The 17,771-nt window shown below is 51.9% G+C and overlaps 1 long non-coding RNA gene across 1 annotated transcript in view; it reads right to left on the minus strand.

Moving 5' to 3' along the window:
• Positions 1-17,771, minus strand: part of LOC134760504 (uncharacterized) — a 381,036-nt gene that overhangs the window by 64,175 nt on the left and 299,090 nt on the right. Inside the window, exon 3 of the long non-coding RNA XR_010138022.1 lies at positions 10,203-10,308. This is a non-coding gene — a long non-coding RNA (uncharacterized LOC134760504). The remainder of the gene's footprint in view (positions 1-10,202; positions 10,309-17,771) is intronic.

Here is a 17,771-nt window from a genome sequence, read left to right on the forward strand (position 1 = left end):
GAGACCCCTTCCAATCAGCAATCCCAGGGTCCCAGGAGCAGGCTGGGCCTCCAGGAGAAAGAAGCAAAGCCGATGTAGGACAGACACTGGAAATCTGGCCCATGCCTGCCACAAAGTAGGTGGCCACAGGCCAGGGCACAGTGTGCCTTTCCCAGGGAGATGGGGGTCAGGCCCAAGTCATGGTTTATTCATAATAAACACAGCCGGCCACACTGACCAGCCCACAGGTCCCAGCCCACTTGGGGGTGGCCCTCAGGAAGTTATGCTCTTGGAATTGGGCCACAGGAGCAGATGGGGTGACTGAGGCACTGGGTGTTTCCCCACCTCACTCCAGCTACTCTATAGAAATTGTTCTAGACAGTTGAGCAGAAAAGCCTATTTGTCTGACTATACCCAAATGGTCAAATAATAATAATAAAAAAGCCTATGAATTACCAACAACGCATGTGTCTGGGAAGATGTAACAGGTAGTAGTGTCCCATTCCGGTAGCTTCTCCTTGTGGAGAGTTCACCATCAAGCAAATGTGAAACACATTTGGGTTAAGTCATTGGACTCAGCAGCATCTTAGAGCAAACAATTAAAGGGATATGTGAGCCAGCTCAGACCAAGCAAGCCCAGGAGCACTGGAAATGTCTTCTGGAAGTCAGAAAAGCAGCTACTTTGCAGCACTCCATCGAGCAACATCCCAGGGCAAAGGAGCTATGTCTGCATTTAATGGTCAGTTTATTAAACACCAAATAAGTGCCGGGCACTGTGAAGGCATGGGTGGGGGACAAAGCTAAATTGCAACAAATCTCGGCTTTTAGCTGCTCCCTCCTGGTAGAGAAGAGACTGGAGGCATAGGCTGGCTTCATGATGGGTGAGCACAGAAAGCACAGAGGCGGCACTGGGAGAGTTGTGGCTAGCTTCTCCGGGAGAGGACACCTGGATTAAATATCAGAAGACAAGCAACTTTTGACTAACAAGGGTTTTCCAGGCCAATATGCAGCATGACCAAGGGTACAGCGATCAGCAAGCCAACGCTTCACTTGATGGAGAGGGTCAGAAAGATTCTGCGGCCACCAGGTCGCCAAGTCAATGCTTGGTGGAACGCAGCACACCAGGAGAACAGCAGGGCATTGCAGCCCCAGAACCTGCCGAGGAAGCCATCTCAGGCCAGTGATGTGTCAGAAGGTGCCCCCTGAGATCCGAGGGTCGTCTCGCAGGCAGCGTCCAGCTGGGGAAGTTGGGGGCCCCACCTCTTGACACTGCCCCCACTTACACACCCTGAGTTTGAGGTGTCAGGAGTGGTGGGAGAGCTGGAGTGGTTTTTCAACAAATGAAGTGGAAGAGGGTGGAGGGCTGTGGTGCGGGCATCACTGCAACACGCCACTGCTGCTGGATGTGAGTGATGTTGACCTTGATGGCAGGACAAGACAGCAGCAAACGGACTGTGCTGGTGGCACGATCGATCAGGTCTGGGTGGCGGCACCAGGCGGCAGCCTGCTGATGCGAGGCTGGGAGGCGGGAGGGCGAGAGTCTGTAACTGGAGAGGTTTGTTTGGATTCAGCATTGCTGAAATCCTCCCTGGCGGCAGATGCGGCTGGCCTCGGAAATATGGGAGGGACATGGGAAATGAACTAATAAATAAGAGGCCAGGTGTGGTATCTCGGTGCTGGCAAAACAGAGGCCAGAGAGGGCAGGATGTGAGGGCGGGTCCCATTCCTGAAAGCAAACCTGGCAAACCCTGCCCAGCACACCCAGACACAACCCCGGATGGCGTCAGGCTCTGTTAGGGCCTGAGTTTTGTCCCCTCAAAATTCCTATGTTGAAGTCCTAACCACTAGTTCCTTAAAATGGGACTGTACAGGCAGCCCTCTGGATCTTAGAGTTCTGCATCCATGGATTAAACCAACCACAGATCAAAAGTATTAGAAAAATAAATAAAGATAATGATACAACAATACAAATAACAGAAGTGAAAAAATACAGTGTCATCGCTATTTTCGTGGCATCTACATTGTATGAGGCCTTGTGCGTCACCTAGAGGTGATCTCCAGGATACTGGAGGATGCACGTGGGTTACATGCAGAGGCCGCGCCATTTCATACCAGGGGTTTGAGCATCGTCAGACCGTGGGGTTTTTGGAACTAACCCCCTGAGGATACCAATGGACAACCGTGTTTAGAGATATGGACTTTGAAGGGGTAATTTGGCTAAACTGAGTCAATTAGGGTGAGTCCTAATCCAAAGTGACTGGTCTCCTGAAGAGGAGATTATGACAGATGCAAACAGAGGTATGGCCACATAAGGACACGGAGAAGATGGCATCTACATGCCAAGGGGAGCGGCTACATCCCCGCCTCCAGCATCTCTGTTTAACCAGCTTCTCAATACCCCATACGGGCCTCCAAAGGAATGTGCCGACACTTTATTTATTTATTTATTTTTTGGAGACAGTGTCTTGCTCTGTGGCCCAGGCTGGAGTGCAGTGGCGTGATCTCGGCTCACTGCAACCTCCGCCTCCCAGGTTCCACTAATTCTCCTGCCTCAGCCTCCCGAGTGGCTGGGCTTACAGGCACCTGCCAGCACACCCGGCTAACTTTTGTATTTTTAGTAGAGATGGTGTTTTGCCATGTTGGCCAGGCTGGTCTCAAACTCTTGACCTCAAGTGATCCGCCCGCCTTATCCTCCAAAAGTGCTGGGATTACAGGCATGAGCCACTGTGACACTTTGATCTTGGACTTCCAGCCTCCGGAGCCACAAGAGAAGAAATTTCCATTGCTGGGGCCACCCTGTCTGTGCTGTGTTATTGCAGCCCCCAGAAATTGATATGGATCCCAAGCATTCAATATTGCCCTGGGAAGCACCCAGAATCCAGCAGAGATGGGAAGAATCAGAAAGGAAAGTGGGTGATTCCATCCGAAGTGGGGAGATGTGATCCTGCTAAATTGCAGCCCCGATTTAAAAAAAATCTCTTTGATTTCTCAATAAAAATGAAATAGAGACATAGACTTTGGGAGAAAACCCTGGAGGAGGGGAGAATCTGTGTGGGTTAAATAAGCATAAACGTGAACAACAGAAAGATCTACCAGACAGTCAGTGACAGAACCAGGAGGCCGGGGCAACGTGGACTGGCGTGTTCTACCGGAACTGATGGAGAGACCATTTCGGATAAAGATGATATTGCTGTGACTATTATTGTTGTTTTGCCCGATGTGATGAACTCCCCAGGGGATCTAGTTTCCAAGCCGACGTTTCGAGACTCTGGGGGACACCCAGACGTGACCCCGTGCCTCTGCACCGGAGACCTTGGTGAGGCACCCGGGGCTGCACTTGTATTTTAAGCTTCTAGAAGAGATGAATGGGTCTTGGGAGAAAATGGACATTCCAGTGTTTCCTTTTCAGAAAATTCTTCCTTAGGAGGCCACAAAGCTTTTATAAACAAAGTCCCAAACAGGGGAGGCATGGCTGCTAGGGCTGACGCAGGGCCCTGACTCCGGCCTTGACTTTGGGAGAACATGCCCTTTTTCCTCACCGTCACCTCCTGAAATCTTGTGGGCCACCAGATCACCCCTTCCCAATCCCTGCACCTCGGTAGTTTTAACATACGTAGGCCCCAGGGAGAAGCCTCTGGCTAGGAGATGCTCCCCTGCTGGGATGGGCCTGGGAGAGCCTCAGAGGCCACTCTCTGGGTCCCAGCCCACTTAATGTATGGGACTTTCTGGGTCCCAGCCCATTATGTCAAGAAGGACTTTGCACATGTGGACCAAGCCCTTTAATAGGCCCAGCCCTCTGGGGCCGCGAGTTGTCTATCTGGGACACACCCGTACTTGGAACCCCTCTGGAGTGAGCGGCTAATAGAAGACAAAGTCTCCCAGGGTGATGCAGCTCTGATAAGCCTTGTGCAGCGCCAGGGGAAACATTGCCTCAGTGGCATGTGTGTTTTCAAGACTGAGACCACAGAGGTGTACTCCAAACATTCTGGCACTCAGGATCGCCCTGACAAGGCTCCTGCCCTGCTCATCTAAAGGCCATCCGCAGGCCAGTGTCACAGGCTCTGCCTTTACGTGTAAGAAAGCAGGGGAGGAGCACCTCCCTGGAAAGCGAGTTTCCTAGTCAGTCTATCTTCCATCACACAGTGTCAACAGTCATGACAATGCAGACCCACCCGCAGCAGCACTACTCCCAGTGGCCAAAAGGGGGCAGCAGCCCAGGTGTCCAACAAGGGATGGACGAAGAAGCAGAATGTGGTTCCCCCACCCATACATTGGAAACTATAGGGCCTTAAAAAGGACAGAACTCCTGACACATGCCACAACGCGGATGAGCCCCGAAGATCTTATGCTGAGTGAAATAAGCCAGACTCAAAGGGACAAATACTGTGTGATCCCACTCATGTGAGGTCCCTAGAGTCATCCGATTCACAGAGATGGAACGCAGGATGGAGACTGCTAGGGACTGGGGGAGGGGGGTGATTTCTAAATTGGTGGGGTATTATTTAATGGGAACAGAGTTTCAGCTTTGCAAGATGAAGAGTTCAGGAGACAGAGGGTGGTGATGTTTGCACAACAATGTAAATGCACTTATACCACTGAACTAAAGATGGTCAAGAAGTCAGCTTTTGCTCTATGTATTCTAATATAATGAAAAACAATGTGAACAGACATTTGCACCCACTGAGCTCTCACTGCGTGCTGGGCACTGTGCTGATTCCTTCACACACAATAAATAAATATCCCTCCCCTTCCATCAACAGCCCTTCAAGAAGCATATTATTGTCCCATTTCATGGATAAGAAACCAAGGCCTAGAAGTTAAGTACACAATCCAGGATCGCTCACTAATAAGACGGAGCCAGGGTTCCAACCAGATGTTTCTGGTTCCTGGCAAGCACTACAGAAATAGACGGTGTTGGCTGGGTGCGGTGGCTCACGCCTGTAATCTCAGCACTTTGGGAGGCCGAGGCGGGTGGATCCCCTGAGGTCAGGAATTTGAGACCAGCCTGGCCAACATGGTGAAACCCCTCCTCTACTAAAAATACAAAAAATTAGCCGGGTGTGGTGGCAGGCGCCTGTAATCCCAGCTGTTTGGGAGGCTGAGGCAGGAGAATCGCTTGAACCCGGGATCGTGCCATTGCACTCCAGCCTGGGCAACAAGAGCAAAACTCTGTCTCAAAAAAAAAAGAAAAAAGAAAAAAAATACATAGTGAAAGAAATGAGTGAGTGAATGAATGAATGATACCAAGTCCCAGGCTTCATATACCATTGAACTTGGCTTGTTTTGCAAAGTTTTTGGCTGGTGGTAGTTGGGACGCCTTTAAAAAAATATTTAAAATATTCCCAAGTAAGGGGCTTAACTTTGGAGTGAAGGAAATGTTTTGGAAATAGACAGAGGTGGTGAATGTACTCAATGCCACTGAGTTGTTCACTTTAAAAGGTCCATTTTGGCTGGGCATGGAGGCTTACGCCTGTAATCCCAGCACTTTGGGTATGTAAGGCTGAGGATTTCTTGAGCCTAAGAGTTGGAGGCTGGCTTGTGCAACATAGTGAGACCTCATCTCTACAAAAAAAATTTTTTAAAAATTAGCTGGTTTTGATGGTGTGCATCTGTGGTCCCAGCTACTTGGGAGACTGAGGTAGGAGGATCGCTTGGGCCTGGGGGTAGAGGCTGTAGTAAGCCTTAATCACACCACTGTACTCCAGCCTGTGTGACAGAACGAGGTCTTGTCTCAAATAGTCCATTTATGCTATGATTTTTAATTCACCAAATTATTTTAGAAATATGTATACCTGAAATTGAATATAAATATACCAGAAATATGTTTACTGATTATGTGGTATATGGTTGCATAAATATACACACAAACGCTTCGCCTGTGGGCAGCATCCTCTGAGTGGTCTTGGGGAAGTGGGGGTCTCAGGGGTCTTCAGCTGGACTTGTTAGGGCAAAGATGCTCACCACCTTGTGCCCCCTCAGGTGCGGAGCCTGCAGACTCTAACCTTCAGGCCAGGGATTTGGGTCTCTTTTAAACCTGATTTTATTAAAAGTCCCCTGAGCATTTTCTCTTCTGAGCTTTGCCTGCTTGCCTCCTGAAATAATGAGTCACGTGGGCTGTGGGCACTGACCTGCCCAGATTCATCAACATCTATTTCCCTTTATCTTTTAGAGAGAAATGATAGTTTATTCCCCAGGAATGGTTGCTAGGGGCAGACCATCTGATAAATAGATGTGATTAATAATGAATTAATTAACATCACCTTCCTGCTGACAATGAAGAGAAGCTTCCACACACTAGGTGCACGTATGTGTGTGTATGTACCTGCATGTGCGGTACACAGTGTACATGTGTTTGTATGCACGTGTGCATGTCTGCCTGTGTGTGTGTGTGTGTGCATGTGTGTACTTGGCCACACATGCACCTGGAGGACCTGGGAAGGACCTCCATGAGGGAAGGAACATGAAGCCACATGGACCACCCGCTATGGAGCTGCCTGCGACTTGGGGTTTTACCATTATAGGAAGTTAATGCCCCAGGGAGCCCATTTCTCAAAGGAGCTCTTTCGAGTGTATGTTTGCAGACTCCTTTATAATGTGAATAATCATTTCCTAATTCCTGTTTGGAAAATTAATCTTCTAGTTTCTTAGAGTATAGCATAGAGTTTTGGAAATACAGTCGGTGGCTAATGCCTGTCTTAGTACTTGCAAACAGGCTTGAGGGACTGGTTATGGTTTTTCTATGCAACGGAATGATATTCAATCATGAAGAATGAGGTTAATAGCAACCTATAAATATGTTCCTGAAAATACTGTCTAGCAACAACAGGTTACAAAACAAAAAATATATATGCATATATATACACACGTAAATATATATGTATATATGTACATATATTTCTATATAATGTAAATATATGCATATATGTACATATATATTTTGATATATATGTATATATATATATAAATATATATAGCACGATCCTGCTTTTGCAGAAGGATTTTCATACTCTTATGTGTTAAAAAAATTGCTGGAAGATCACACACACATCACACATGCACCGAGGTGTGAGCTGCGGTTATTTCTGACAGATTGTTACTTCTTTGTTTTTCTTGTCTGTATTTTCCACAAAAACATCTATTGCTTATGTAATAATAAAAAGATACTGTCCTGACTTTAATTGAAAAAGAAAATTATTGATCTTGCTGAAGGTCCCCAGACCCTCCTAACCCCAGGGGAGGGAAGATGATGGGATTAGAATAAAAGAGGATGGAAGTCAAACCCGGGGCCTCTGTTCTTGGTTCCAACTCTAAGATTCTTGGAAGGTGCTGGTGGCTGTTGGGTTACATGAGGGAGAGCTGGCCGTGACACGGGTGCGGTGTTCTCGAGGCAGAGTCTCTCTTACACCTGTTTGTGTCTGTGGGAGACAAATCTCTCACCTCCTTCACTTGGCCCCTCCCCGCCACCATGTCTCACACTGGGGCATTCCACAATTTTCCACGGATGCTATCCTGAGCCCTTTGCTTAGAGGGCCGGGTGGACTCCGCTGTGGCCCTGCTCTCAGAGGATGCTGTTTCGGCAGGGTGGGTGTGCTGCCGCCTGGCCAGGGCAGGAAGCACAGCTCTGGCTATTTTTAGTCAATCATCAACCCCTCGGATGGTGGCCCCAGGTGGCTCAGTTCCTGAAGATCAGGCAGATGAAGCAGAGCCAGTAAAGGGTTCTTGCCTGTGTGGGGGGGAAAGGGAGAGGTGGGGGCAGGGGGCTTGGAGCCCTGCGGCCGGCCAAGCCCTGCTGTCATAGCTATTACTGGGATTAGTTTCATCCTGCCTTTCAATCATTATGTTTTTCTTTTCCACCCACCCAACTCCCCAGAACAGAATCAGATAAGAAACCCTAAAAAGGTCCACCAAATAATCAGAAAAATCAAGACGACACACAGCTGTCCCAGTGGGGCTTGCTCTTTGGTTTCAGAGCCACGTGTTTCTGCCTCCATTTCCCAAAGCAGGGCAGAGCCCCGCCCCCTCGTCTGCCTCCTCTGGACAGACAGACATGAAATGGGCTCGGCCGCCCCCTCCAGCGAGCCCCTGAACAGGGGAGAAAGACTTTGGGGAAGTCATAGTCAGATCTTTCTGCCTGTCCTTTGGCCCTGCATCTTCCTCCCACATAGCCTGTGTGGGCTGGGGCGGGGGCTGGACCAGCTGCACAGCTCTGAGCTGAACAAACTCCTGAAAGGGCAGGGAGCCTCCGCTGGGCCATTTTTCAGACTTTAATTGCATTGAATGAAACTTAAAAAGGACTTTCTGTTTGCTCAGCCTGAATTCCCTCTCTGCTGTGGGCAGCCAGCCTCCCTCCAAGGAGAGCAGAACAACCAGCAGAGAGTGCACAACCTGACTAACTGTCCAGGGCTGACCTGCCGTAGCCTCTAGTGTACAGCCCTGGGTAGCGGCTGTGGGAGCCAGTGGCTGGAGTCTGCTCAGAGTCTGCCGTCACTGGCTGCCATGCTAGAGCTCAGCTAGGGTCGAGTTTCATAAAAGCAGCAGTATCCACAGTCTGCCTTTATGTCCAGCGGGTGAAAGCCAGAAAGCACAGACGGAATCTAGCTGTTTCTGCTCTGCAGAAAACATCCTGACCTGAGGCCTGCAGGCGGTGGCTGCTGTGGCCAGATAACCCCCGCCTGAGCCTCAGCTCTGCCAGTTCTCAGCTGGGTGGCCGTGACCTCCCCAAGCCCTGCTAAGAGCACCCATGCACGGCAACGGCGGAAAGTAAACGAGACGGAGCTGTGAGACATTTCCCCAACCCAAGGCACTCAGCAGTGCTAGCTGACAACGCGCCAGGCCAGAGCGGCTCACACATCCATGCAGAATGCCAGCTACGGCCCGCATGCATGTGACTCTCTTGGAATTCGGCTGATCGTGTGAATCAGTGCAACAGAGCCTGCTGCCAGCCCACCCTGGCACACCTGCCCTCAGGAGCGCCCCTCCTCTCCCTGCTTTGTTCCTGGGGCTCCCTTCTCTTACTGTTTCCAACTCAGGCTAAACAATTCCTGCCGCAGCCTCCAGGCCTGGGAGAGGATGAGGGTGGGGTCTTCCTCAGGGGCCATTCCGAGGCCACTTCCTCCCTTTCCCTTCCATGCTGCTGAGTCGGCAGAAGGACGTGAGAGGATGCAGGCAAGAAGGAAGGTGCCAGAAGGTCCAGGGTGCCCTGCCTACCTCCCTCTCTCGGCTGCCCAGATACCAACAGCCCCACCTGAGCCAACCTCCTAGGCCTCCCGTGCCGGGTGCCTTCCTCCACCCCCAGCTCCATGGGCACCTGGGAGAGCTTTGCCATGCCTGATCCTCAGACCTGCCAGCCTGGGCATTGGGCCTCTGTCAGGAGGAAGATGAGAGGCTGGGGGAAAAGGGAACCCCTCTCCTGGTCTGGGGCCCGACATCCACGACTCTTGGAGAGTCTGGCCCCAGGCCCTCTGAGGGAGTTTTCTTTGATATTTATTAACCCACTTTCTCTCTTGGCACTCGGAGCAAGGAGGGAACCTCAGCCAAGGCTATTAATAGGCTAAGGCCATCCCCGGGGAGAAGAATGAGCTCATACCTACAGCACAGGTGCCAAGTATAATAAAGGTTTCCGACTCAGGCCTAAATATAGGCTGCGGCCACCTCGGGACGCAGAAGGAAGGCCTCACGTGAGCCGCGTGCGTCCGCCCTGTTGCCATCCAGCTGGCCACTTGGGCAAAGCTTTTTGACACCTGTGCCCGGGACGAGCTCCACCGGGAGATCTTGCGGTCACACAGTGCTGTTCCACCCTAGGTCAGCCCCGGTGGGGGCCACCCAGGAGGCAGGGGAGGCAAAATGACACGCAATATAAATGACTCCTGTAAACAGAGAGTTTAATAAAAAGGCAGTGAGGGAATTTATGGGCAACTCAAGGATAATTAAAATTATTTATCTACTTACCTCCCTTGCTGGCTGATCTGTCTATTAATTATCTATTATACACTTGCTGATTTGCATTTTAGTGAGGGGACTGGGGAAGGGCGGGTAAAAAGCACAGAGGAGTTAGGGAACCCCATGGTGGGGACCCTCCTCTCTGCAGACCAACGGTGCCCCTGCAGACACCCTCACGCATCGCCCCTCATGGCGGTGGGCCACCCCGAGGCCTGGGAGAAGCCCCCATCTGAGAACCAGCTCAGGGGGAGCAGAAAGCATTGTGTAGAGAGGTTGGTTCATACCTGCTTGCAGAGGGATGACTCCAGGAGCAGGTTCCCAGCTGGAGGGGCTGCAGACCAGCTCCAGGAAAATGGTGGCAGAATTTCCTCTGGCTGTTCTGACTTCACGCTGCATTTCAAAAAGAAAACAAGAGAACAGAACGGTTTTCAATCTCTGAATATCTAGAGTGCATCAGACGCACGCTCTCCCGCACTCTTGATTGAAAATATTACAGGACAGAGTGTCACGGGAACTGTGTCTTTTGAACGATACAAACAGGAATGTGTTAGGCTGGGAGAAGCTGTAAGAAGGTGTCCCTGTCCACCACCTCACGGGTAGAAGATCCTCCTAGCTCTGCAGCCCTGGATATTGTAGGTGAGACTCACGGTATCAAAACCGAAGCTGGGGTCAGAGGGGAGAGTGCCAGCAGGTGATGGGGTCAGGCTGGAGTTTGGACTGACAGGGGAATGGCCCAGTCGCCTGTCCCCAAGACGGGCCCCAGGTTTCTCTCATGCCAGCAGAGCCTCCTTGGGGATGAATCCTCAGCACCAGCCCCATTACCAGGCCCAGCTCCCGGGTGCTGGGCTGCATCCTAGAGGAAATTGTAACGGCCGGCGTGGGTTGAGCAGCCCTCGTGGTTTGCACTTGCAGCCTAGCTAGGCCCTCGATGGGAAGTAAGGCTGTTTTCTCATCAGACCCCAGCAGTGTAACCACGAGCAGCCGCGAATTCTCCTTCTTGGTCTTAGGCTTCTCTGGGGTTGACAGTGTGAAGGCCTCTGGCCACCAGGCCTCCCTGCTAGACCCTGGGTGGGGGCAATGTCAAGGGGGCACCTGGCTTTTCTGCCTCTTAGCGGCTCACTCTGCCGATCTGTGTTGGCTGTGAGCAGGGACTGAGTCTGTCATGGTCCGAGTGTTTCTGTTCCCTCAAAGGCCGAATGTGATGGTATTTGAAGGTGGGGCCTTTGGGGGGGTTATAAAGTCATGAGGGTGTGGCTGTCTGAATGGGATGAGTGCCCTCATAAGAGTGTCTGTCTGTGTCTGTCTCCTCTCTCTCCACCCACCCACCCCCAACCCCCTGTGACAATACACCAGATCTGCTGGCACCTGGATCTTGGATTTCCCAGTCTCCACAACTGTAAGAAGTAAATGTTTGTTGGACCGGTTGCGGTGGCTCATGCCTGTAATCCCAGCACTTTGGGAAGCAGAGGCGGGGGCATCACTGGAGGCCAGGAGTTCGAGACCAGTCTGACCAAAATTGTGAAACCCCATCTCTACTAAAAATACAAAAGTTAGCTGAGTGTGGTGAGTCCCAGCTACTAGGGAGTCTGAGACAAGAGAATTGCTTGAACCTGGGAGGCAGAGATTGCAGCGAGCTGAGATCACACCACTGCACCCCAGCCTGGACAACAGAGCAAGACTCTGTCTCAAAAAAAAAAAATTAAATATTTGTTGTTTAAGCCACCCAGTCTATGACATCTTGTTATAGCAGCCCCAGCCCACTAAGACAGAGCCTCACGTGGCTTGTATTCCTCAAAGCACCTGAGAGTAGATTTTGCATAGGAAGGAGGAAGGCAGATAGAGCAGGAAGGGGGTGTCACATGATCGGGGTCTCTGCTGAAACTTTGGACTCTTCCTCCCTCCACCTCTCCTGAGCCTTCCTCTCCCACCCCTTGGTTCCGGCCCCGTGGGCACTGCCCCATCTCCTGCATGTGCCCCGCCCCCCCGCTGCTTCTCACACCTGCTCCTTGCTCCCTCTGCCCCACCCACGGGGCCTTCTGGTTGGATTTGACCTCAGGGTCCTTGCACATGTTGTCCCCTCCTCCAGGTGTTCGGTGACATCTGCATGTTCAGGCCTCCCCTCGGAGAAGCCCCCGACCATCGTATGGGAAGCCCCTGCCCCATCACCTGCCGCATCTGCTCATGGCCTGTCACACCATAATATGGTTTGGCTCTGTGTCCCCACCCAAGTCTCATCTCGAATTGTAATCCCCACGTGTTGAGGGAGGGACACGGTGGGAGGTGACTAGATTATGGGGGCAGTTTCCCCCATGCTGTTCTCATGAGATCTGATGGTTTAAAAGTGGTTGGCAGATCCCCCCTCACTCTCGTCTCCTGCCACCATGTAAGACGCACCTCGCTTCCCCTTCACCTTCCGCCATGATTGTAAGTTCCCCAGACATGAGGAACGGTGAGTCAGTGAAAGCTCTTTCCTTTATAAGTTACCCAGTCTCAAGTAGTTCTTTATACCCCACAGTCATAAAGTAGCGCCGTCATTGTCTTCATTTGTGCACAACACCCTAAAACGGAAGTTTCCCTAGGACACGTGGAGCTGCTGCGTGGTCTCCCTACCGGAGCAGGGCCTGGCAAGCTGCAGGCGCTCAGGGAAAATGTGTGAATGCACAGCTACCCTGGACGTGGTATTCCAACTCCTATTTGCACTCCCTGCCTGTAGCATGGCCTCCATAACATGCATTCCCTACCCTATCCCTAGAGTAGATTTTTAAAGCACAAAGTTGTTTAAAATCCCTTGAAGCTCCCCTCAAGGCCTGGGGGTTAAGTCCAGATTCCTGAGCCTGGGGGTCCAGGCCCTTCACAGTCAGTTTTACCTCCTTCCCAGGGTCCTCACCCTGTGACTGGTGCAAACCTTAGCCCCGCCAGCCTGCCCAGGCCGGGGCGAGACCTCCTCTGTGTCCCCAGAGCAATCTGTCACCAAGCTTGAGGTTCCTGTAGACATTTTTCTGCACTCCTCCCAGCAGAGGCTCCCATGGGCCCCTCCCACCCCTCTCTTTTCTCTCCTACCCGCCCCCCAGCCCCATCCTGCTTCCAGGACAGTCAGCAGTGGCTGCCCATTTCCCCCCTGCCAAGGGTCCTGTCCTGTCAGGGAGGTGGAGCTCCTGCAGGCTCACAGAGGAGAAGGACCTCCACCCTCCTCCCGCATTCCCCAGCCTCTGCCCGGGCCTTTCTGTGGAGGGAGCACCGCTCTGTTGCTCACCGGTAGCACAGACAAGTCACCCCCCAGAGCTGCCTCGGCATTAAACATCTAATGCAAGTTAAGAGCCCATTTTCCATAACACACAGAACATTGCTGTTTCCAGGAGTTCACTGCCCTCTAGGCCCATCCATTGAACCCTGGTCATCAGTTCTTGGGGTCTTGGGGCATTTGATGGTCAGTGTTATGTGTCCACTTGGCCAGGCTCTCGTCCCCTGGGATTCAGTCCAGCACAAACCTAGGTGTTGCTGGGGTGGTACTTGGTAACTGTGGCTAATGTCTAAAATCAATTGATTTCAGCACAGGATATGGCCTTTCTTAATGTGGGTGGGTGGGCTTCATCCAGTCAGTCAAAAGGCTTCATCCAGTCAGTTGAAAGGCCTTAACAGCCAAAACTAAGGTTACCTGGGGAAAAACATTCTGCCTCAAGACTGCAGCACCAGCCAGGCATGGTAGCTCATGCCTGCAATCCCAGCACTTTGGGAGGCCAAGGCGGGTAGATTACCGGAGGTCAGGAGTTCATCACCAGCCTGGCCAACATAGCAAAACCCCGTCTCTATTAAAAATACAAAAATTAGCTAGGCATGTTGGTGGGCACCTGTAGTTCCAGCTACCCGGGAGGCTGAGGCAGGAGAATCACTCAAACCTGGGAGGTAGAGGTTGCAGTGAGCCAAGATCACACCATTGCACTCTAGCCTGGGTAAGAAGAGCGAGACTCCATCTCCGAAAAAGCAAACAAACAAACCAAAAAACTACAGCACCAATTCCTGCCTGAGGTTCCAGCCTGTCCACCCATCCTACAGAGTTCAGATTTGGCAGCCTTCGCAATAACATGACCTAATTCCTTAAAATCTGTCTGTCCTATCTGTCAATCATCAATCAGTCAATCAATCACCTACCTACCTACCTACCTAGGTCCTGTTGACTTTGTTTACCTGGAGGACCCTGGGTCAGGCCCTCTGGGGTCTCTCCCAGATTGGGCTCCTGGAGCTGACCCTGTCCATCAACAGAACCAGACATCCCACCACCCTATGCTCTGCCCAGCACACAGTTCTGGCTGGTGGAGTGGGAAGCAGTGCCCCCGTGATGGCAGAAACGGGGAACAGGAAGGAGGCAGCCCAAAGCCTCATGTCTGCTTGGGGGCAAGGACCACACTCTCATGAACGTGGAACAAACCGGCCCTCCTGAATGTAAGGTCAGGCGCGGCTGTGATGAGGACAACCCAGGTGCCAGCCTCAGCTCGGGCCTGAAAATCCCTCCCCATCAGAGCTGACATTTCAGGACAGGCATCTGCCCTCTCCCTTCTCCTCCCCCTTCCTAACTATCGCTTCTCAATTCTGATGATGTATCAATAACTGCAAAGCAAAATGCCACAGTTAGCAGCGCTACCGTACTGTAACTAATCGTTTTCTGAATCAATTCTCAGGGTTGTGTGTGCACAGCGAGGTGGGGCTGCATCTCCAAAGCCTCTGCAGCCTCCAGGAATTAGGCACACCAGGAGAAGTTTCAGGAGACAAAGAAGAGGGCTGGGAAGAAAAGGGGAGCAGGCAGGGGGAGAGACAAGGAAAAGAGCAGATTAAAAAAAAAAAATAGAGGGCAAAGGGAGATTCTCAATGAGATAGAGAGCCCATGGCAGCAAGCCACAGCCTGACCCACCTTTCTAGGGTACAGCAGAGATGAGGAAGGGGCTGTGGTCTGAGCACTTGTGATGGGATGAGGTGTGGTAGGCAGGAGGCAGGCCACCAGACACACTGCGAGCGCAGGAGCATGAGTCTGCCGGGCTCTGTCCTGTGCTCTCGGAACGTCCGAGGGAGGATACTAGGCCAGACCAGACCAGGGTCCCCAAGGTGGGGGCAGGTGGCAGGGCTGGCTGTCAGGTGACAGGTGCCTTCCTGGGAAGCGGACACAAGGGAGATGGCAGACTGCTGTACACCCACCTGTTCCAAGCAGTAAGAAAGACTCAGGCCCAGGAAACCCTCCAGCTCTTTCATGCACATAAAAAGACCTCGGGGTCTCTGGAGCTCATGCACTTAAGATTTTATTGGCTTAATAAACTGTGCTGCTGCTGCCCGCAGGTCTTCCTCGGCCTGAGCACACGTGAGGATGGAGGGGAAGCTCTCTGTGGCTGCTGTAGTCTCCTCGAGGGGGAGAGAGCTGGCGGGAGTGGGAGAGAAAGGACAGGCAGCTTAGACAGGGCTGCAGGGCCACACTGGGACTGAGGGAAGCCCTTTCTGCAGTGTAACTCATTAACCCTTCCAGTGACCCTAGGAGGAAGCTGAGATGTAAGATGCTGGGAGAGTCCACTCCAAGGCACACAGCCTGCATGCCGGCAGAGCTGGGACCCAAACCCAGGGCATCTGGCTCGAGAGCTCAGCGCGGCATCTCTACATTGCTCTCGCTCTCACTAAGGTCAGCCAGCTGCGGACTCAGTTTCCCCATCTGTAATGTGAACTCTTTAATAGCTGCCCCCCTTGCTTCTGGCACCTTCCAGGCTCTTGCATACCCCACTGGGGTGGGAATTATCAAAGGGATAGGGCAGGCAGGGCTGGGGGAGGCTCGACCTGGCTCCAGGGGCTTTCTTAGTGAAGTGCCAAAGATGGGACGGATGTCCTCACAAACATCCAGAGCACGGACCTCCCAGTGAAGCACAGTGAATATAGCGGCCTGGGTCCATGCCTCACCTCCCAGTGAAGCACAGTGAATATAGCAGCCTGGGTCCATGCCTCACTTCTTCACTCACTCATTCATGTACTCATTCATTTAGTCAAGCTGCGCTGGGCCTGTTTACCTGTTTCCACCCTGAGGTCTCACCCCAGACCCCCCTGCAGGTCCCAGGCCCAACCATCCAGGGCTCCGGTCAGTGTAGGGGAGCAGCCACAGAACCCCTACAATCCTGACGAGATTCCAGTAACTAACACACTCAGGGGAGCAAGGGAGAGATGGGTGGGGCGGGGCCTCATCTTTTCTTCCTGGAGATAAAGTGAGGCAAGGCCAGGCCTGTGCTCTGTCATGGGTACCCCTTGCTCAGAGCCTCCCCTTCCCACCCCCAGATCCTTGGGGGCTGTGGCTTCAGCCCCGACCTCCCAGCAAGGCTCCTGGGGCAGCAGCATCTCTGCCTGGGGGGGCCACTTGCTCCCAAGTTTCAGAGCCCAGGTCTTGAGCCCACAACTCCCCCAAGACAAGAGGCTCCCCTGCCTGTCCTCCCACCTCCAGGAGCTACTGTGTGGCCGCACCAAATACCTTCAGCCTCTGAAAAGAGGGAGGCTGTTCATCCTCACTTGCGTGTCTGGCTATTGCCCGCAACTGCTGGGAGGGTCCGTGGTCCTGCAAACCAGCCTGGGGGCTCAGGTAGCCAGGTAGCCTCAGAGGGCAGCGAGTGGTCACAGCCCCTACATGGTGTTTCAGTCACAGGCTCATGATCATTCACGGAGGGGGCTACAGACAACGGGGTCTAACTAGAAAGCCCAAAAGTTTCTGAATAGGTCACTCTTTTTTTTTTTTACTAAAAGGGCTTTATGTTTTGCTCTAAATCTTTCTGAGGTGCAGCCTGCTTTCCCAAGTGAGAAAGTAGGAGCTGGGGTAACCGCGGCTCCCTGGGAGTGTGCAGGACCCCCAAACCTGCCGAGAAGCAGAGGAGAGAGGCATGGCAGTCAGGCAGCTCCAACAAACACAACACACCAGAGCTGGGCTCTCTCATGGGCACAGTAAGAACGATCAGCCTCAGCGTCAGTGATGCTGGGAGGAGACTGAGATCGCATATGGAGCTGGTGGGACAGGCAGGTACAGATGCCCTCGCAGGACCCAGACAAGATCGGCCACTCGCAGCCAGGTACATGCCTGAGACAGGAGGCAGCCACCAAGATTCTCACTCGGCATTCTCTGAAATAGCTGCACTTTGCAAACCACTGGGAGTTTCATGAATGAAAGAGTGGACAAAGAAAATGCGGCAGGTTTCTAAGTCAGATTCTCTACAGTAGATAAAAGGCACATATCAGAAACACACCCAAGCTGCAGAAACCATGTTCAGTCAAAGAGGCAAGTTGCAGGAAGAGGCCATGCATGTGCATTTGAAGAAGACATAAAACAGTGTGAGCTCTGGTCCACGCTTACATGGGTGTATAAACGTTTTTTTCAAGGGACAGAAATAATAGATGCCAAATCGATGCTCAGAGCGGCCTCTGGGTGTAGGGGAGGGGAATGGAGCTGGGTGTGCTGGAGGGGACTTGGACTTTGTCTGTGATGCTTCCTTTTTTTTTTTTTTTTTTTTTTTAAGACTAATGCAAGAGAACAAAGTGTTAGTTATTGTTAATTGCAGGTAGAGGAAGATAGAGATATTTATCTTTTACCTCAATTATAAAAATTCTCCAAAAATTTTTTGAGATGAGCATGGTTAGATTGATGGCCTGCTGCAGGAGTGAGAGACCCTGATTATACATGCGTGACACAAAGCTGGTGTCAAAGCACAGTGTTTTCTATGATTAGTGGCTCTATAGAATCTCATCGGCTGGTGGCCTGACGACCAAGTAAATGGATGATGTACACGATGGAGTGATTCCGGAGGGAGCCACTTCCCAAGACGAAGCAAAAGCCATTTCATCCCTAG

Source organism: Pongo abelii, chromosome 19, assembly GCF_028885655.2.
Source record: "Pongo abelii isolate AG06213 chromosome 19, NHGRI_mPonAbe1-v2.0_pri, whole genome shotgun sequence".
NCBI lineage: Eukaryota > Metazoa > Chordata > Mammalia > Primates > Hominidae > Pongo > Pongo abelii.